Genomic DNA, 16,715 nt, shown 5'->3' with positions numbered 1-16,715 from the left:
TTTTACGTGAAAATTTACTGGGTAGTAAATGCAAAGCATTCTGAAGAGATGAAGAAATGAGGTAACAGTAGGCTGCACCTGTCCACCACCAGCAGATCGAATTATACCGAAAAACCTCTTTATCGAGAAATTAAATATGAGCAACCTGAAACCTGAATACTTTGTTCGGTAAACAAACTCACCTCAACACAATCTTGGTTAAATTTTCCAGTGAGGACGTACTTAAATTTGGCTTTGTTTAATAATTCATCAGTTAGACCAACTGTGCTTAAAAGGCTCATTCTCATTGCTTTTAACGTGGTTGGTGCAACAAAAGGACTCCCTTTTTTCTGTCTGTAACACAACTCAGTTTCTTGCAGTGCATTTAGCAGTTCTCCAAGTTTCTGTGAAAAAGATTTGTACTTTAATTTATAATAAAGATATTTGAAAGCAAAAAGCTACCTTTCTTTTATATTCCCATTGCGAACTGAATATTGCATTTTTAAAGCACCGTCCATTCATTATATCAAAGGATTCATTAAGTAACCGTACCAACTCTTCAGTGTGTTCCGTCCCTTATTAATGTGGAAGTGAAGTCCATAAAGTTAAAATGAAGATTATCTTGCTTTAAAACTCATACCTACGAAGTCAATCATTGTGCTAACTTGCATTGTGCGATAGTATTTAAAGCCGATCGCTGCTCTATTTGACAATACCTATTTCAAATTCAACTTTAGCTGCTATTTTTATATCTTTATACTGTTTTTATACCTGTACTGCTAATCGAACACTCATTTTCTGGAATGATGTTGGATATAGGTGAGCGTCGGTCCATTTGGGCACAATACGCTTATCAGATGATTCCTCGTTTATTTTCGTGTCCGTCTTGTATAGCATCTCGAAATGTGAAAACTTGACAGGCAAGCCTTTAAACTGATGAACTGGTTAGTTACTTTAGCCTTATAGCATATGCTGATTTATCTCTATCACCTGCAATTGTTTTTTGTTAAATATGTAGTTCCGCACGCATTTGAATAGGTGAGGCACATCTACGAAAAAGTATATCCTTTCTCCTTCTTCCAATAAATGTTCAAAGCTTGATTCATGTTGGCTGTTTTCCTTTTCACCGAAAGTTCGTCCATTATTGGGAGCGCATTCTTCGTCAGGCCAGTCTTCTAAGCCAGCATTGTCTTGTTCAATGATTTCGGTATTAGCAGGATCAACTGACTCACAGTTTTGATTTACCAAACCATTAGTAGGGAGACTGTTGTTATTTACGTCTGCTGGAAGGGTAAATGTAAGCTCACTGTCATCACTCTTCCCAGTAACACCAAAAAGATGCATAACTCTTTTATTCGATTGCGCTCCATCACACACGACTGATTTGACAACGGCTCCGTGTGATCGTAAAGCAAAAATGGCCTTACATATCAATTCATGCAGAGAGTTTCCTGGGGCTGCACCTTTTGTTGCATAAACGGCGAAAGGTTGGATTCAAGTGGAAAGATAAGGTCGAAACACGAACAATAAAGTGTGGTCTGCTAGCTGATCAGCATGTTTAGTTATTACAATCTCATCACCAAAGTCGACGTGGCCATCAAATTGAAGCTATTGGGAATTAAACACCAAATCTTCCTTAATCGCCATCTCATCCTAGATAAGCGACCCATATCTCATGGCCTTTGGTTTCCCTTGCAAATTGCGCATGATAGCCTGTAATGCAAACTCGTTTTTCCCAAATGGGCAGGGCATGCAACTGAGAAGTCTTCGGATTGTTGAAAGAGAGGGGAGAGGAAGCAATTTTCTTTCACGAATTTTCAGATATGCTTGTTTTGATCGAATCCGTAACAGCAAACACTCCATGAGAAAGTCAGTATCATAACGCATAGATCTTGAATTATTATAAGAAGCCTTCTTTAAGATGGTTTGAATGACGATTCTTTCCTACAAAAAAAACATTTTAAAGAGTTTGTTAAGTAAAAGGAAGCTTTATTGTCAGACACGGCATTACTAAAATTAAATTTAAAAATAATACTCAAAAGTTCATTTTAAAACAATTTCTACGTAAAGCCCACCTGGGGATGCAAGTTTTCGATTAATTGAGTCAGTGCCTTCTCTCCTGCTATTTTAAGTTGAAATCTTATCGACTGCGTTTCTTTTCGAGCTTTCTGAAATATAACAAACTAAATTAAAAGGAGCGTTTTTGAAAATATTTTGTTGGTTTTAAATTACCATCAATGCTGCATCACGACGGCCGAGTTTTTTATTTAAAAGTTTACATCTGGAAGCTAGTCTTTTTTTTCTTTCGGCCAAACGCTCCATCCTGATTAACCTTTTCTTTAAGGAATCGGAAAGCTTGAAACAGTTAGTACACATGCCTTTGTTCGATAAACGAAGGCAGCCATTCGAACGCCAGTAATTTTTCTTCTTGATTCCACATTTTGCTGTGCCAACAATCTTCAGTAACAACGGGTTTAAAACCCCAGGGCATAATTTTAAGTTTTCAAAATTCCAAAATATTTGTTGCAAATCTTCTAGACTTTGAAACATGCTTGACAATGAATCTAAGGAAACCTCAATCCCTTTCACTAGACAGCGAATTGAACTTCCTTGAATTTCAATTGTTTTGAAGGCTACCATTTTAGAGCCAGATTTGATAATTTTGCTACATTCAGTATCGTTTCCATCGATCCACTCCCATCCTGGAGGAAGCTTCACTTGATTTGGATAAACAATTGAGGTTCTGGGATCTGGAGGTTTGTGCTCTATTATTGCCCGAGATTCAGCATTCACCACTATACTGGAATCAAGAACATGTTCTATGAAATGACTTTCTTCTGGTACTGTGTCTTCGATAGTTGGAATTGCTAAATGTAGACCAAAACCAGCTTCCGCAGCATTTGGATTTCTTTGCTTTCTTTTTCGGGTATTACAAAGAACTTCTGGGTGGATATCAATTTTCTCAAGAGCTGCAATCGAGAAAAAGTTAGACAAAAGAATTTTTGAACTTTAATTTTTATCACTTTTTGGTGTTTTAGGTAAGGAACCAGATTTAAGTCTCCACACCTTCAGTGGAACAGCTTGATTAGGTTCGATACATTTCTTAGTTGAAAACTTTATGATGTCTGTCTCGTGAAAATGGTTTGCACAAAAGAAAATATTACCCTTAATCTTTGGAGGTTTCCTCCTGCTGACATCTAGCCATTTTTTAAATTGAATTTTATTAGAAGGGGTTTTAAAAAGAGAAATTTTTGTTTGGTCAGTTTTATAACCGGACTTGCAACCCAAAACAAAACAAGTTTTGGTCATTTTCTATTATATTTTGGTGTCTAACAAATAAACAATTGACAACCGATTAAAAAAAGACATTATTCCACTTATTATAAAAATGTTGAATAGTTACCATGTAAACCAAATCCAAAATATATGAGAAAAGTCCGAATTGGATCGCATTACAAATGTGGACTCGACACTGTTTCTGACAGCTCACAGCCGAGACTTCGTAGTCTGCTCAAACTCAAGGCTGCCACGTTGCTAGTCTTAATTGTACATCAAATAAACTCTAAAGAAGGTCGAACTAGCTGTTTAGCCAACTTTTGAGACGCTCTTAACACACACGACTGCCCAACCTTGCCCAACTTAACGAGCCGTGTAACACAGACGTCACGTGAGGGCAGGCTAATCGCTATTGGTCCCCCCCAAAGTAATTTTTTTGAAAAATCATAACGTAAATGTGACATGTCGGAAAAATCATCTTACTGCCTTGAAAGAAGCGCATTGGCAGAAATATCATTTTTTTGAGGGGCTACAAGTTAACACGCCTTTTGTGGATTTGATATCCAACAAAAACCGTTTTAGTCCCATAAGGCCCTGCAGAGCATCGCCCTCCGCTGAGAAGCGAGACATTAGGATTTCGCGATCTTGCAACTCCGCAAACTGGGACGCTTTTTGGGCCGTTTTTAAGCCGTATCTCCCCATTGCCGAAGCTCTACATGTCTATTATATATCGTGCCAAAACCTTCTTATCTGTAGATTAATCATGGATTTCCATCACTGATGATTCGGCCACCACGAAGGCAAATTATTAGGGAGGTTTTTAAAAATACCAATGCAGTGTCTGTGTGTTCACACCTTTGTTCAATCTTCTATTCCAACGCCCCTGGGTGGGATCGAACCACCAGCCTTCCGGTTTTTTTTTTATAATTAAACGATTTATTGTCACAAGTAAGATTTAAATTGTTTTACAGATACGTTGGGGCATTTGTGGCATTTGTGACATAAGTTGCATGTTGTGGCAAAGGAGGAAAATTACAGCGAACTAATTCCATTTCGAGGCGGAATTGATGGAGGACAAATGATTTTGGTGGAGATGAAGATTAACAATATGACATCTGGAGGGATGGGGGAGTTCTAAGAGATAATAATTATGATGGGAGAAACTTGTTGTATGAAGGAAAGAAGGTATCTGTGGAGAAAGTTTTGTAGGAGTATTTAGGGTTTAGAAGGTGACGTCTGTGGAGAGTTTTTTGAATGAAGGAGGCGTGACCAGAGAGACTGTATTTCGTTTATGGCTGGGGTGAAGTTTTGGCTGCGGCCAGTCCAGACGGTGATTATGTAGGATTGGATGAGGGCCAGTATTTTCTTTTTATTGGGCCCATTTCCAACGTCTCCATTGATTGCTGATTTCAATGGTTTTAGACATCCGAGTTTTGTCAATTGAATACGGAGCCATAAACTGATGTCAACTTTCTCTTTACAAAGTAACATTAGATGGTCGTCAGTTTCTTGGCCAGCATTGCATAGAGGGCATTGGTCGTTGTTTGAAAGATTAAGACTATTGAGACGCATTTTGGTCGGAAGCTGGTTATGGTTAAAATCCCAGACCAGTTCGGCGTTTTTCCTTTTGATTTTGGCCACCCAACGCCAGATGGAAGCCCAGTCAAGGTCCGGTTTCGCAATCTCTGTTCTCCCTGGTTGCCCTATGCTAGCGATCAGGTGATTGTAGGTGGCGCGGTGATTCGATACAGTTGACGATGTGAAGATGCCAGCTTTAAGTAGATCGGTGATGGTTGAAAGTGAGGTAGTGAAGTATGGATGCGATGAATGGGTTGCATTAAACCTAGGCTGGGTGATTTGTGGAAGGAGGTTCTTGAGATGTGGCCCCAACCAATAAACAGTTGCAGTTCTCTCAATAGCCTCGGGTTGGATTAAAGATTTGAAAATTTGCCGAGTGAAAAGGGACAGGAAGAATGGAAAAAGTAAAGTTACACCAAGCCCACCTTGAAGCCGGGGGCGGATCAAAACATTTAGGGGTGGGTGCTCTCTTCGTTGTGCCCAAAGGAATTTGTTGCATTTTTGTTGGAGGAGAAGGGCTTGGGTTTTGTTGCAGGGAAGTACGTGGGCTATATGAACAAGTTGTGACAACACATTTTGTTTAATGAAAAGGATGCGACCATAAAAAGTGAAATGACGGTGTGTGTTTTTGATGAGAATATTTTGGATGATGTTGAGCTGTCTTTGCCAATTGTCTTTAACTGTTTTTTTTTGTTTCGGAAGAAAAAGTAATTCCGAGAACTTTTAATTCATCTACTTGAGTTATCCAATCATATGGCCATTTACTTTTAGAATATGATTGTTTTTAATTGCCTCTATAGGAAATCGAACTCTCAACCTCATGAACCCCAGCCGACGCCGCTGCCCACTGTGTCACTACGGGTCATGGAGTTTTATGTAGGGTCCAGATGCCTAGACCAAGTAATTTTGTCTTCCCCTTGTTAATACGTGCATTTGTCCAGGCACAAAATTCCAGAATAATCTCGCATGCACGACGTACATCTTTCATTGATGAGGCAAAAACTACAAGATCATCTACATATGCACGAACTTGGATGCGTTTTCCGTAGTGTTCAATTCCGTCAATACCCCTAGACAAGCAAACTAAAAACGGTTCAATATAGAGGGCAAACAGATGGACTGACAGAGGGCACCCCTGTCGCACGGATTGTGCATTGTCCACAGTACCGACTATGTCATTACCGTTCAATGGGCATAGTTCAGTTATACTGTACAGTGTTTTTAACCAATCAACAAACAGGGGAGGGTAGCCCATGGCTGTCATCACTTCCCACAGTACGTCTCGGTTGACAAGGTCATATGCTTTCTCCAAATCGTACGCGATAATGGCGGCCGGTTTGAGGGAAGATACTTCTTTTGATTTACGGCCTGTATTATCGATGACATCTCGAATTAAACACAAGCTGTCAAAGATATAGCGGCCAGGTACACCACCTTTTTGATGTGAATCTAGAGAGTTTTGAAGAGAATTTCTCAGACGAAAAGCCAATACTGACGCGATTAACTTGTAATCGGTATTTAACAATGAAATTGGCCGGTAATCTGTGATTTTACTCGGTGCTGGGATTTTTGGGACTAATCTAATAGCTGCCCTTCCCTGCGACGGTTGAAGTTTTCTTTTGTCGAGGACACAAATCATCATCTCTAGAAAATGAACACCAATAACATCCCAGAATTTTAAATAAATCTCAAAAGGAATGCCATCTGTACCTGGGGCCTTGTTCTTTTTAGTTGCCCTAAGTGCGTTGTTAATTTCCTCTACTGTAAATGGAGACACTAGTGGATTGTACTCTCCGGGATCGAACCTAGTACTCCTCGATTGAACGCTTGAGCGTTTAACGACTGAGCTACTACTGATAGACCCGGGTCGTTTTTAGAGGGTTTTGTGCGGTTAAGTGCACCTCTAATCCCTTCTATAAATTTTCCAGCTAAATGGGTATTAGGGGCGGGCTGGTTCTGAAAGATTCCACTGAAATGTTTAATTATTTCTAGGTTAATTTGCTCAGATTGGGTAATTTTACAGTTATCATTAGTTTTGAGTTGGGTGATCAGAGACTTCTGGAAATTACTCGTTAACTTGTTCATATGAAAGGTAGATGTCTCTTCTTCGGCTGTACTTTGAACGCGTGAACGTATTGCAAATCCCATCAATGCTTCTCGCTCCTAGGCTAGGAACTCACGTTTCAACTCCATGTAGCGCGCATGATTGAGATTTGCATTGTTCACGGTTTCTTTTAGTTGATGTTGGAGTAATTTCCGTTTGACTCTCTGGTCACAGATTCTCTTTTTACAATAATTAATTGATAAACGCCTGAGGCCAGGTTTGAAAATGTTCTCCCACCAGTGGTCTACGTTTCCAATACGGGATGTATGTTGGGACATTTCTTCAATAAAGACATGCACCAATTTTATATATTCTTCCTCCTCGAGGATTGATGTGTTAAGTTTCCATAAAACCCTTAACTTGTTTTTCACTACACGAGGAGGGGTGGTACTGTTTATATACCCTACGATTGGTCTGTGATCCCCGAGTGGTAACTCGTGCAAATGGATATCAGAAAATTTTACTTGGTGCTGACAATAAATTCGGTCTAATCTAGCCTGGCTAGTCGCACAAAAGTACGTCCAACAAGGTTCATTTTTCCGAATATCTCTCCAGACATCTGTTAATGAAAGGGCTTTTACTAAATCTCGGAGGGGTTCTAGTAGTGCTAGTCTAATTTTAGGTGGTGTTGTCTTGATACTTTTCCGGTCATCGATCTCGTCAACGGCATTAAAATCTCCCAATATAATTGCTGGTGCCTTATACTGGGCAACATAAGCCGGAATAGTTTCCCGGAGGAAAGAATCCCTATAAGTTTTATTTTGGTCACCAGATGGGGCGTAAATACACACAAAAGCAAAACCCTTTACTTCCATGGCTATCAACCTCCCCTCCGGTTCAAACAAAATATTGTTGACGCTCAGGCCGTGTCGTACTAGGATGGCTGTCCCATGTTTTCTAGGGCCGAGGTTTGTGTGCATCTGGTAATGGTTAGTAAATACGGTGTTATAGTGGAATACTACTTCTTGCAAACATATAATATCAAGTTTTTGATGTAAAAAGAAATTGAGCATTATTTGAAGTTTGTCAGGTGACGATATTCTGTTGATATTATATGTCGCGATGTTAATCATGATTAAAATTTAAAATTGGGTTTTGGGGATTGGGTCTTGTTATCGTTTCCCTTTTTCCTTCTAACGACCTCCATTGCTTTGAGAGTTTTATCTGCTATAGAAGTCGATTGAGTGCTGAGGGGGACGCCCAAAGATTCCTGAGTCTCGCTCACATGACTAGCCTTCTGGCTGTCAAGTGACCGTTGGCCTGGCTGAATACTCCCATCAGAAAAGGAAATGTCTTCCTCAGGGTTTGAAACCGAACACAGCTCGGTTGCATCCATCTCTTCATTCACATCGTTATCTATCTGATCTATCATGGATGGGATGGATGGTACTCCAGGTGCAATTGTATCGAGTGGCACATCGTCCCCCCCCCCCGAAAGGGTGGGAAAAGAATTGGTGTCCACACCCCGTATCGAAACTGAAACCTCTCGAGTCGGAGACCCGAGTTCAACCAAACGAGCTACACCGGTTTCTATTTCCTCAGCTTCCTCGACGGGGGAATGGGAAGAGGCAGTACGACTCCTTTTTTTTGATTGTTTTTGTTGGTCGCGGAATTCCCTCGTCTCTTTCATTTTCTTTTTCCTTACCGAATAAGACGCCACAGACGAATCCACACAGCTAGTTTTTTTTTTTTTTTTTTTTTTCAAAATTCACCACGAGATGGTTTTAACTAAAACTTTGATTCATTTTCGAAACTCTTGCTGGTTATAAAAGGTTTGATGCCAACAGCATCCCGTATTCCCAAGCGGTCACCCTTCTAGGTACTTTTTTTTTTATTCTCGCTAGATGGCACTACTCCATGTTTACAAATTTTAGCTTCTAAACCATTTTTGGTAAAGGGGGTATTTTCTTAATTCATTCCCTAAAATTTTAATTGAGTTGATAAAATAACATGTAAAATTTGTTTTTTTCCTCTTTTTCCATACAATTAAACTTAGATTAGCTGCTAAAAATATTGCTTTATTTTGGCTTTCCTTCGGATTAGCGGGGAAATCAAATAAATAAATTTGTTGTGCAGTTGGAATGAAAGTGTTACCGTATATTGATGAAATTTTTCTTATAAACATTTTTACTGCTGGTTTTGTTACTTTGCAATTGAATAAATGGGTCAATCCGCGCGGATTTGACAAATCCGATGCGTGACCAAAACTCGGATTTCGTTGAAATTTGGTAAGTGAATCAATAAATATGTTTGAAATTTTTGGGGAAAGGATTTTTTTGCGCAATTGGAGGGGAAAAGTTACAGCAAAATGAAAATCATTTTTTTTTTTTTTTTATTTTTTATTTTTTTCCCCTTTTTTTTTTTTATTTATTTAAGACTAGTTTTTATTTCTCAATTGATTAAAAAAAATCGGACGTTAACTTTTAAATGTTCAGAGGTGTCTTATAAAAGTAGACCTGAACAGATTCGTTTTTTTTTTTTTTTTTTTAAAAAAAAGACATATCATAGTTTTTTTTTTTTTTTTTTTGCTAGGGTTAAATTCTCCATAGTGCCGATTTAATTGTTTAAAATCCCCATTTTGATGTAAAATATGGTTTTTGGGCTTTTTTTTTCTCCCCTTTTCCCTTTCTCCCCTTTTGACCTTGACTACCCCAGGCGGCTTGGCGGATTGATTCGGAAACTGGATAAGACGTACTTATTTTTTTTAAAATTAAAAAAAAAAAAATTTTTTTTTTAAAAAAAAAAAAAAAAAAAAAAAAAAAAATTTTTTTTTTTAGGAAAAAAAAAAAATTTTATTTTCATTTAATGACTAGTTTTCCTAATTACAAAACTTTCAAAAATTTTAAACATATTTATTGATTCACTTACCAAATTTCAACGAAATCCGAGTTTTGGTCGCGCATCGGATTTGTCAAATCCGCGCGGATTGACCCAAATGGTCTAGGTTTTCCTGTTCGTCGCACTGGTCACATTTTGGGTTGATTTCCTGCTTGAATTTGATCAATCTGTCTTTTGTTGGAAGAATGTTGTGTATTTGTAAAATCATGTGTTCTTTTAATTGAGGAGATAAAAATTTTTTTGTCATTTCTTTAAAACCAGATTTATAATTTACATTTGGCATTTTTGAAATGATTTTTGGAGGATTTTGTTCAATCAAAATTAGACTAGAGTAAATTTCTTTGGCTGTAATTTTCTGGGTTAGGTTCTTCTTTCCTGACAATTTTATGATGGATTCGATTGACGACATTAAAAACTTTGGAGGTGTTTCACAGTTTGGTCCTGGTTTCACTGGGAAAATATTTCTTAACCGAAGACCAATCCAATATTTTAAAACTTTAACATTTTCACAATTTTTTTGTGTTTGTGAATTGATTTAAAATTGTTTTTAAGAATAGGGAATTATACTTAACTTTTACATTTACAAAATTTGAACCTCCTTCTGATACGCTTTGGTATAGCTCCTTTTTTGCTATGGTTTCTAGCTGATGCCTCCATATAAAATTGTATCCTAATTGTTGAATTTTGTCTGAATGTTCTTTGGGTACTGGTAAAATTTTGGCTAAGTGTGATAACTTAGGAACAATAAAACTGTTAAAAAAATATTACTTTTTGTTGTATTGTAAGCAGTCTGTTAAAAGTGTTTTGAATAAGTTTGCTGTATTTTTGTAACTAGTGTGGTGCAGTTTTTGTCAATGGTTGTTAAAATGTTTTGGTGCCAATGTATTCCTAGCATTTTCATTTCCACCACTGAGTTAATCCAGGTAGCTGGCCATTGGCTTACTTCTGCCCATCTACCTATTTTTAAAAGATGGGATTTTGTTTTATTGATTCTTGAATTTGTGGCTTTCTCGAAGACATCAATGCATTGTTCAAGTTTTGTAAGTTGCTCTGGGTTGTTGATAAATATTGAAATGTCGTCTACGAAAGCACTCACTTGGTGACTTGCCTGGGCTATTTTTATTGGTTTAATGTGCTTCTTTATTAATCTTAGAAAGGGCTCAATAAAAAGAATATATAAATACATTGCCAATGGGCATCCTTGTCTTACCCCTCTTTGTAGGTAAATTTCTTCTCCAAATGCCTTGTTGACAAAAACTTTACTAGTTGAGCTTTCGTATAAAATTTTAATATAATTAATAAATGTGTCCTGGAATCCAAATTTCAATAACACTTGATATAAAAAGGTCCGATCTACCATGTCATAAGCTTTTTCGAAATCAAGACTTACAATTGCTGCACCTATTGTTCTGTTTCTACACAGAAATTCTTTTCCTAGTTTACTGTCATATTGCTCTTGGGTTGAAAAATGTTCAATAAGATTTCTAAATGTTATTAAATTCTGGGTTATATCTCTGTTTTTAATTCCACCGGTTTGTTCTTCACTGATAATATTCGGTAAAATATTTTTAAGTCTTAAAGTTAAAATTTTTGCTAAAATTTTGTAGTCTGAACATAAAAGGCTAATTGGTCTCCAATTTCCTAATACGCTTCTGCTACCTCCTTTGTGTATAAGATTTATTATTCCAGTGGATTGTGTCTTACTAATATTTTGAGAGTTTAAAATAAACCTGTACATTTCCGTAATTTCATTCTTTAAAAGAGGCCAAATTTTTTTATAAAATTCAATGGGTAACCCATCAATGCCTGGCGATTTCCCTTCCTGTAATGTGTTAATTGCACTCAACACTTCTTTTTCCGAAATTTCTTTTACAAGTTGTTGATTAATATCCTCGGTTAAAATGGGTTGTATATTTTCTAAAACGTTCCATCTTTGATCTATGCTGTGAGGTTTTAATGTGTATAGTTCTTTGTAGAACTCATGTATTATTTCGTGTATTTCTTTGTTTTGCGTTCCATTATTTTCCAAGTTGTTTATAGTTCGACCTTCCCCATTAGTTTTTTCTTTGATCAAGTTCGCTACTGTGCTGACCTCATTATTTATTAGATAATTTAATTTTCCCCTAATTTGTTTTCCACCTTCCTCTACCTTATGAATTTCTTTTAATTTATTTTTAAACATGTAATAGTCATCCAGATTTCTTCCCCCGTTATCAATTTCTATCTTGACTTGATCGAGGCATTTTTCATAGAACTTTTTCATTGCATTCTTTTCTTTCGTTTTACTTTTGCAGTATGTTTGACTTAGTTTTTTAAATTTTTCTTTAATTTCTTTTTCCCACCAATTAATTATGGATTGATACTCGTGAATTTTACTTTTGGCATTTAAAATAAATATTTCTATTTCTTCCTGAAAATCTGGGTCTTCAAGTACACTGGTATTAAGTTTCCACAAAATGTCTTTATTCACTGGTTTACATACACTTTCCTCCATTTCTAACATGACGGCTACATGGTCACTGTATGCAAAATTTATATTTATGCAATTTTTTATGTTATGTTTTTGTTTTGACGGTATATAAATTCTATCTATTCTCGATTTTCCATTTGGGCTGACAAAAGTGTATGCATTTATATTTGGGTTGACTGTTCCAAAAGCATCAATATATTTTAGTCTGACAATTAAATTTTTAAGTTGATGGTTGATTTTCTTTTTTATTCCTTCTCTATCTCTTTCGTAAATTATACAGTTAAAATCTCCTAATATTATTGTGTTCTCATCATTAGCTTTTAAAAATTTTGGTAGGACATGCAGGAAAAATAAATGTCGGTTTGCTGCTGCTTCATTTTGTGTTGGGGCATAAATATTTACTATGGTTACGTTTTTAAAATGTGCTCGGATTATTCTGCCTGATTCCTCTTTTTCTATGTTAATTAACTCTATTTCCTTTTTGTATATAATCATTGTTCCAGACCTTTTGTTTTCTATATTTTTATTGATTATTGCTAGACAAGATTCCTTCGGTAATGTCCTTCGGGCAATTTTTTTGAAAAAAAATTGTCTATAGACATGTAACGTGGGCCAAAGATAAACAGATTTTGGTTCCAAGATTTCTAAATTTCAATCAATTTATAGTGTTCATCTGCTGTAGTCTACTGTCCGGAATTAGCAACACGGGAGCTTATGTAAAAAAATGAAAATGCAATAACGAATTTGAAGAATTTTATACAACAAATGTACTACCGAATGCAATAGTTTTTTAAAATACACTTCTGGGAATCTAACCATATCAATATTGGCTAGGATAATGTAAGTTTAAGACCTATTAAGCGACTTAAAAAATTTTTCCAAAAATTAGAAAAACAATGACATTTGAAGAAAAAATGTTTTATTTCCGCATGAGTATTGAACAATTAAACTTAATGATGCCAGCGCAACACCTTACCACTACGCTGTTATTGACATAATGCGACTAGTATGAATAGCAGTTTAATTTTACATCATCTGCAGCAGTATACTGTCCGGAATTAGCAACACGGGGACTTATGTAAAAAAAAATGAGAATGCAATCGTGAATTAGATGAAGATTTTTCCTCAAAAATAGACAACAAATTGAATTGTCTTGTAAAAGCAATTTCAGGGAATGTAACCATATAAATATTACTTAGGATAGTTTAAGTTTAAGACATACTAAGCGACTTAAAAATTTAACAAAATATACGCATAAAAAGGAAAAAACTAAATAAATTTTGTGTTTCAAAGAGTATTGATCGATTGATCTTGGTGTTATGAGCCCAACACCTTACCGCTGAGCTATCACACACATACATATAGATATAGCATCTAAAATTAGTTATCTTGTCGCCGCTGTGTAACTTTCTTCTTCATAGTCTCCGTTCTGGCAGCATGTTTACTACTGCAATATAAAAAAATATATAAAAATCTACTGCTTAAAACATTTTGTTAAAGAAAACACTTACTGTTTAGTGACTGTTATACAGACTTCTGCACTGACTGCAATGCATTGACAGTTGTAAGGTTACGCAAACAAAATCAAATTCACTGCCTAGGATTCGGCAACCAGCTAGGTAACAATTACGCAAATCAATTTTTTAAAACTGTAATAGAATCAAATTAATAAACTTTATTTTTTTTTTTTTTTTTTTTTTTTTTTTTTTTTTTTTTTTTTTTTTTTTTTTTTTTTTTTTTTTTTTTTTTTTTTTTTTTTTTTTTTTTTTTTTTTTTTTTTTTTTTTTTTTTTTTTTTTTTTTTTTTTTTTTTTTTTTTTTTTTTTTTTTTTTTTTTTTTTTTTTTTTTTTTTTTTTTTTTTTTTTTTTTTTTTTTTTTTTTTTTTTTTTTTTTTTTTTTTTTTTTTTTTTTTTTTTTTTTTTTTTTTTTTTTTTTTTTTTTTTTTTTTTTTTTTTTTTTTTTTTTTTTTTTTTTTTTTTTTTTTTTTTTTTTTTTTTTTTTTTTTTTTTTTTTTTTTTTTTTTTTTTTTTTTTTTTTTTTTTTTTTTTTTTTTTTTTTTTTTTTTTTTTTTTTTTTTTTTTTTTTTTTTTTTTTTTTTTTTTTTTTTTTTTTTTTTTTTTTTTTTTTTTTTTTTTTTTTTTTTTTTTTTTTTTTTTTTTTTTTTTTTTTTTTTTTTTTTTTTTTTTTTTTTTTTTTTTTTTTTTTTTTTTTTTTTTTTTTTTTTTTTTTTTTTTTTTTTTTTTTTTTTTTTTTTTTTTTTTTTTTTTTTTTTTTTTTTTTTTTTTTTTTTTTTTTTTTTTTTTTTTTTTTTTTTTTTTTTTTTTTTTTTTTTTTTTTTTTTTTTTTTTTTTTTTTTTTTTTTTTTTTTTTTTTTTTTTTTTTTTTTTTTTTTTTTTTTTTTTTTTTTTTTTTTTTTTTTTTTTTTTTTTTTTTTTTTTTTTTTTTTTTTTTTTTCTTTTTTTTTTTTTTTTTTTTTTTTTTTTTTTTTTTTTTTTTTTTTTTTTTTTTTTTTTTTTTTTTTTTTTTTTTTTTTTTTTTTTTTTTTTTTTTTTTTTTTTTTTTTTTTTTTTTTTTTTTTTTTTTTTTTTTTTTTTTTTTTTTTTTTTTTTTTTTTTTTTTTTTTTTTTTTTTTTTTTTTTTTTTTTTTTTTTTTTTAATTTTTTTTTTTTTTTTTTTTTTTTTCTAATCCAAAATTAGGTTTAACCCAAAAATGATAAAAAGTGTTGTTACATGACTTGCTATAACATGTGCCCTGAGGGTATATATCCCGGGTGGAAAAATTATTAATTCCAAACAAATGAAAGTGATTCCTATAACAATTTTATCCCTGAGGGTATATATGTATATATAATTTGCAATAAGACTCAGAAGCCATCATCTACATTGTGTGAAGCAACCAAATTTGTTTATCCCTGAGGGTATATATGTATATATACCGAAGGACTATAACAATTTTAGGGTGTGGGGTATAGGGGGTAGGGTAGTAGTAGTAGATCTCAGAAGGTTTAATGTGCATTATGTATTTCCATATACGTTTCTTCCCTGAATGACCAATCGTCCCCAAATTTTGTTCAAAATTCTGTCAAAATTTGATACGTGGTATAGTGGTTTTTTCATTTGATTCTATAACAGTTTAAAAAAATTAATTTGCGTAATTGTTACCTAGCTGGTTGCCGAATCCTAGGCAGTGAATTCGCTTTAGTTGGCGTAACATTACAACTGTCAATGCGTTGCAGTCAGTGCAGAAGGTTGTATAACAGTAATTAAACAGTAAGTTTTTTCTTTAACAAAATGTTTTAAACAGTAGATTTTTATATATTTTTTTATATTGCAGTAGTAAACATGCTGCCAGAACGGAGACTATGGAGAAGAAAGTTACACAGCGGCGACAAGATAAATTATTTTTGATGCTATATTCACATGAATGTGTGTGATAGCTCAGCGGTAAGGTGTTGCGCTCATAACACCAAGATCAATAGATCAATACTATTTGAAACACAAAATTTATTTAGTTTTTTCCTTTTTATGCGTATATTTTGTTAAATTTTTAAGTCGCTTAAACGAATGTCTTAAACTTAAACTATCCTAAGTAATATTTATATGGTTACATTCCCTGAAATTGCTTTTACAAGACCATTCAATTTGTTGTCTATTTTTGAGGAAAAATCTTCATCTAATTCACGATTGCATTCTCATTTTTTTGATAGATTCAGCACAAAATTTGTTATTTTGTCCTCTTTTAACTGATCAAGAGGGTATAGCTCAGTGATATAGCATTCTACTGCAGATCGAGGTGTACTGATTTCAAACCTGGGTGCCCCCTTGTGCTTACTATTAAAGTAATAAATGACACTAAGTGAATGAACTTACGCATCATGGAATTTCCAAGACTTTGTATACTCAAGAAATACTTAATCGATTGATTTATTTCTGAAATTGTACGTACGGTTATTGAAGCACACCATGTTTCTCATTTAGATCTAATTTCTTTTCTACCAAGAAACCAAATTAGCTGTTGTGTAAAGTCTGTTTATTTTATTTAATGTGATCAAGCATCGAAATCGGATTCCTTGCCGTTTTTGAACACAAACTTTCTGCTATTATTCTGTATGCTTAATAAAATTAGGGAAAGATGAGCGAATAGTGAAAGCAATTTTGAAATACAAGATCCCAAAACAGATCAGCTTAGCTTATCAACGCAGGGCTTCATGTCTAATTCTAATCAAATTAAAAAATATTTGATAGATTCAGCACAAAATTTTTTATTTTGTCCTATTTTTAATCGATCAAGGGGGTATAGCTCAGTGGTAGAGCATTCGACTGCAGATCGAAATGTCCCCAGTTCAAAACTGGGTGCCCCCTTGTGATTGAAAATTGATATAATAAAAAAACTGAGTGAATAAACTTACGGATTATGGAATTTCCTAAACTATACGTACTCAAGAAATACTAAAAAAATTTAGTTATTTC

At 33.8% G+C, this 16,715-nt stretch overlaps 1 long non-coding RNA gene and 1 other non-coding gene across 2 annotated transcripts; both read left to right on the top strand.

Annotated features, from left to right (window-relative positions):
- The first annotated feature begins 15,339 nt into the window (after positions 1-15,339).
- LOC123475922 lies at positions 15,340-16,110 on the top strand. The gene is made up of 2 exons (XR_006651465.1): positions 15,340-15,689; positions 15,953-16,110. It is a non-coding gene; the product is annotated as an uncharacterized LOC123475922 (long non-coding RNA).
- Positions 16,111-16,535: 425 nt separating this feature from the next.
- On the top strand, positions 16,536-16,607 carry Trnac-gca. The gene has a single exon. It is a non-coding gene; the product is annotated as a tRNA-Cys (tRNA).
- The last annotated feature ends 108 nt before the right edge of the window (positions 16,608-16,715 follow it).

This window comes from Daphnia magna, linkage group LG9 (genome assembly GCF_020631705.1).
Source record: "Daphnia magna isolate NIES linkage group LG9, ASM2063170v1.1, whole genome shotgun sequence".
Classification (NCBI taxonomy): domain Eukaryota; kingdom Metazoa; phylum Arthropoda; class Branchiopoda; order Diplostraca; family Daphniidae; genus Daphnia; species Daphnia magna.
Note: the sequence above shows the minus strand (reverse complement) of the source record. Positions and strands in the feature narration are given on the sequence as shown.